Genomic DNA, 6015 nt, shown 5'->3' on the forward strand with positions numbered 1-6015 from the left:
TAAGACATTGAAAGTTGGGCAGATCAATCTTGGAAGATCTTACATAGCTTACAGTGAAATGGACATAGTAGCCGAACAACTGGATTTGGATTTCGTCCTTATACAGGAACCATACTCCAGAGATGGAACAATTCCTAATAAGAAAGGAATTATCCATTACCATAAACAGAACAAAAATGCAAAATGGAGTTGCATATGGCAAAGAAATAAAAACATTAGTACAATACTAATGTCTCAATATACAGATAACCATACTGTGACACTAAAACTTAAAACACCTCCGCTGACGTTAGTGAGTAGCTACTTCCAGTTTTCAGATAAGATTGAACCATATTTAAACAGAATTGAAACCATAACTAACGGACTGCATAAAACCCCACAAATATATGGAATCGATGCCAATGCAAAATCTACACTCTGGCATAGCGACAAAACTGACAGCAAGGGAGAAGCCCTGGAAGAATTAATACAGGTAAACCAATTGCATATATTGAATGAACCATCAAACTTGACTACTTACGAGAATGTCATGGGAATGACAAGCAACATCGATGTAACATTAATTAAAAATTTCCAAAAATACAATACCAAATGGGAAATAATCGATGAAACTCTAAGTGACCATCGATTAGTACTTACAACAATTACAACTCGAATGGATAATCAACATAGAAAATTTAAAAACTACGTAAGAGCTGGAATCTTCAACATAAGGGAAGCAAACTGGAAACTTTTTGATAAAACATTGGTAAAAGAGTTAACGGACAGAAATGGTATAGAAGCAATAAAAGATACAATTAACAAGGCCTGTGAATTAGCAATACCGAAAACAACCGGTAAAGAAAAGAAGGTTCCCTGGTGGGACACAAGCCTACTGAAACTACGTGCCCACATGAGAAAAACTAAAAAGGCCTGGGTACGTGCCCGTATTAGGAATATGGATAATGTAACACAACTAAGACAAGCCTTTGTATCTTGCCGAACGAAATACGTAAATGAAATTAGAGAACAAAAATATAAATATTTCGAAAGGTTACTGACAGAAAGTGCAGATGACCCATGGAGCTTGGCATATAAAATGCTAAGAAACCAAAAGTGTGAAACCCCAATTGCTACACTTAGAACACCAGATGGAAATTACACGACGACAACTAGGGAAACCATGGAATTACTTTTGAACACCTTGCTCCCAGATGACAATATTAGCTGCGATACTGAAGACCAAAGGAGGATACGAGAATACTCCGAGCAAGATAATCCAGATACACAAATAGATGAACCGTTGTTCACATTAAGTGAACTGAATGAAGCTGTAAAGTCTCTCAAAAACGGAAAAGCACCCGGAAAAGACAAGTTGAAAGCTGAGACAATAAAAAGAGCGTATTCCAGAATAAATGAGAAATTACTAAGTGTAATGAACGAAATATTAACATCAGGACGCTTTCCGGATGAATGGAAAGAGGGAATAATAAGAGTGTTCCCAAAACAGGGGAAAAACTGTGAGGAACCCAAAAATTACAGGCCAATTACGCTACTTCCCGTACTCGGAAAGATAGCCGAAAAGTTAATTAATCGACGATTAACTAACTATATGCGTAAGAATAATTTAATAAATCCCAGGCAATTTGGCTTTACCTCAGGTCGAGGTACCACAGAAGCAATTCATCATCTAATAAAAAATGTCAGGGAATGCCAAGAAAAGTATGTACTGGCGGTATACTTGGATATCTCCGGTGCGTTCGATAATGCCTGGTGGCCATCTATTATGGTTGAATTAAAAAGGATGAATTGCCCTTTAAAAATCTATAAAATAATCAAGGATTATCTTAATAATAGAAAAGCCACGATTATCGCCGAAGGAGTAGAAATCACAAAAACCCTGACGAAGGGTTGTCCACAGGGATCGGTCCTCGGACCGACTCTATGGAATGTAATTTTTAACAGCTTCCTAAATTTAGAATTGGGACCTCAAATCGTAATCTCTGCGTATGCAGACGATGGACTCCTCTTGGTCAAGGGTAATAGTAGAAGAGAACTAGAATCTGCTGGAACTTCAGCGATTACAAAAATAGTACATTGGAGTCAGATGAATAAACTAACGTTCTCTGAAAGCAAAACAAGCAGCACAATGCTCAAGGGTAAATTAAAGAGACAACCGATTTTAAAAATGAAGGGAATGTCTATCAAATATGAAAAATGTGTGAAGTACCTAGGGGTCAACATTGGCGAAGGGCTTAACTTTGATTACCACTGCTGCAAAACTATTACTAAGACCAAAGAAGTATTACTACCATTAAGTAAGTTGATAAGTAAGAACCTATCAAAAACAAACAATATTTTGTACAAAGGCTTGTTTGAAGCAATGATTACGTATGGATGTGAGGCCTATACACGCGAAATCAAAAACCAAAAGAGCTTCAATAAGTTGTTAAGTGCACAAAGACTACCACTCCTAAAAATTACTAAGGCGTATAGAACAATTTCTACCGAAGCACTATGCGTAATAGCAGGCCATATCCCAATTGACTTGCTAATGATAGAAAAGGCAAAAAAGTATGAACTTAAGATAAAAGGAAAGTACTCTGAAGAGGAGGCTAAAAATCTCAGAAAAAGAACAATCGAGGACTGGCAAAAGAGATGGGATAATTCGCAAAAAGGTAGGGAAACTTACAAATATTTTAAAGATGTTAGCAATAGGCTAAAAATGAAACATTTAAAAATGTCGCATGCTACCGTGCAATTTTTAAGCGGGCATGGAAATTTTAATAAGAAATTACATCAGTTTAACCTAAAAGAGACTCCCTTCTGTCAACACTGTAACAATACGGAAGAGGACGCGTGGCATCTATTAACGCTCTGCCCCGCGTACAATGACCTACGACAAGACATGGAAACTAAACTAAAAACCCCATGGACACATACAAATATAATTAAAAACTGGAATGACTTCAATAAACTGACGTCTGAAATACTAAAAAGGAAGGAACAGCTGAACCTGAGATAATGGAAAAGAAATGCTAGAGACAAAGTATGGAAAGGGTAAAATCTAAGTAAGACCTCGCACACTTGCCGATGATCCTAGCACACGTGTTAGGGGAGGCGGACAGCCAGCCGGCATCCCAAAAGGGGAGCGGCAAAACAAAAGTTGCGAGAGACAAGAATTTAACCCGAAAAGAGCGGCTCTCGGTCATAAGTCACGACTTAAAACCGAGGGGGAGGTGGTGGGCCCGCGGGGGCTTTGCCCCCTAACCGGCTGTCTTCTTAGGTAATTCTGTGAAATTGTAATAACAGCCGATGCCAACTCAAAATCACCATTGTGGTTCAATGAAATCACTGACTCGAGAGGAGAACTACTTGAGGAATTCATCCTCAGCTGGGACTTGCAGGTAGAAAACAAGTATACCGAACTAAAAACATATGAGGGTCCCCTTGGATATGGAACGAACATCGATGTGACTTTCACTAAAAATATGGAAAACAAATGCAAAAACTGGTGCCTAATAGACGAGGAATTCAACGATCATAGACTCATAACTTTCCAAATTTCCGGCCAAATTAAATCTAGAACTAACCACATGGAAACTAGATTCAACATCCGTAAACCCGACTGGAAACTTTTCGACTCCGTTCTCTTCTCAAACCTAACTAAACTACCAGACACACTTAGTCCCGAAGAAATACAGGATTTGATTAATGAGGTCTGTGAAGAGAGTATGCCGAGAACTTCAGCAACGGACAAGAAGGTTAATTGGTGGTCACCAGAACTGGATTCCCTAAGGAAAATCATGAGGAAAAACGGAAAGATTTACAGGCGAAAGAAAAGAAATACTGCATTGGATGTGGAATTTTGGAGAGGACTCTTTGTAAAATCAAGGACCGCATACTTTGAAAAAATAAAAACATCTAAGAGAGAAGCGTGGGAGAAATTGTTAGAAGAAGGTAATGTGAATCCATGGAGTCTAGCGTTTAAAATAATTAGGGAAAAACGTAAACCATTAATTCCCACAACTCTGCGACGACCAGACGGAACATTCACAAAAAACGCAAATGAAACCTGTGAACTTATCCTAAATTCCCTACTGCCAAACGATTCAGAGGAAGACGACAAAGAAGAACACAAGCAAATAAGAATAGCAGCATACGCAGATTACGAAGTGAGTAAGATAGATCCAGACTTTACACCTGAAGAACTTGACTCTGCTATTAGACGACTAAAAAACAACAAAGCTCCAGGCATAGATGGTATAAAAGCCGAGACCATCAAGAGAGCTTACGGAAGAATTAAACCTAAACTTCTGCAAGTGTATAACGAAGCGCTTCGAACGGGAAATTTCCCTAAAATATGGAAAATTGGAATATTAAAAATTTTTCCCAAACCAGAGAAGAACCCGAATCTGCCCAAATCATATAGACCTATTACATTACTGCCAGTCCTAGGGAAAATCTTAGAAAGACTCATAGCCAATAGACTAAACGACCATCTTAACTCGAAAAACTACTTCAATACAAGACAGTTCGGTTTCAGAGAAGGTAAGGGCACAAAAGACGCTTTAACCCAATTAGTAAAGGATGTAGAAGAAACTACAAAGAAATACGTCCTTGGCGTATTCCTAGACATATCTGGCGCGTTTGACAATGCCTGGTGGCCCAGTGTATTGTTAAAACTAAAAGAAAGCGGCTGCCCCAAAAACATATTCCTAGTCATAAAAAATTACTTCGTAAATCGAAATGTGACCTTCGAACTTTCTGGTAGCAAAAGGTCCAAAATACTTAGCAAAGGCTGCCCCCAGGGCTCCGTATTGGGGCCGCTTATGTGGAATGTTTTGTACAATGAGTTTTTAAATCTACAACTCCCCGAAGAAACAAAAATTATAGCTTACGCCGATGATGGGCTAGTGCTGATCAAAGGAAGAAGCCGAGCAGAAATAGAACAAAAATCCAACGCAGCGATCACTAAAATAGTTGAATGGGGAAACTCAAACAAATTAGCGTTTTCTAAGGAGAAAACTGAGTGCCTCCTGTTAAAAGGAAGCTTGAAAAGGAAACCAATTATAAAAATGCAAAACGTAACCATAAAATACTCTAAAACCGTCAAGTATTTGGGAATAAAACTTGGGGAAAAAATGGATTTCTATGAGCACATGAAATATATAACTCATAAAATTAAAACCACCTTCATACCACTAATGCAACTCTCGAGAAAGGGTAAAGGGTATACTACGCAGTCACTGAAGAAACTATACACAGGCGTGGCGCAACCCATAATGATGTACGGGTGGGAGAGTTGGCATAAAGATGTAATTAACAAGCAGAAGTGTAGAAAAGAATTATCCAGAGCACAACGACTAGCACTCATAGTAATCACTAAAGCTTACAAGACTGTGTCAACTGACGCACTATGCGTGATTGCAGGAACGGTACCAATAGACCTTGAAATTGTCGAAAAGGCCGAAGAATGGAAATCGAAGGAGAGGGAAAAATTAAACAGCTTAGAAAGAAGACTGATAGAAATCCGTAGCCCGCGAGAAGAAGAGAAAGAAGACACGGACAGAAGAGAACGACAGGCAGAATCAAGCAAAGAAGATGAACTGCAGTTAAAAGAAGAAAGAAGAGAGAAGACGATCCAGACGTGGCAAAACCGAAGAGAACGACAGGCAGAATCAAGCAAAGAAGATGAACTGCAGCTAAAAGAAGAAAGAAGAGAGAAGACGATCCAGACGTGGCAAAACCGAAGAGAACGACAGGCAGAATCAAGCAAAGAAGATGAACTGCAGCTAAAAGAAGAAAGAAGAGAGAAGACGATCCAGACATGGCAAAACCGGTGGAATGGCAGTAAAAAGGGACGAGAAACGTACAAATACTTTCCTGAGGTAAAATTAAGGATCAATTCTAAATTAGCAGAGATCGATCATGGCTCCTGCCAATTTTTCTCTGGCCACGGAGACTTCAATGCTAAACTAAATAGCATGGGACTAAGTGAATCTACAGATTGCAAATTTTGCGAAAACTCTAATG

This window comes from Ischnura elegans, chromosome X, assembly GCF_921293095.1.
Source record: "Ischnura elegans chromosome X, ioIscEleg1.1, whole genome shotgun sequence".
NCBI lineage: Eukaryota > Metazoa > Arthropoda > Insecta > Odonata > Coenagrionidae > Ischnura > Ischnura elegans.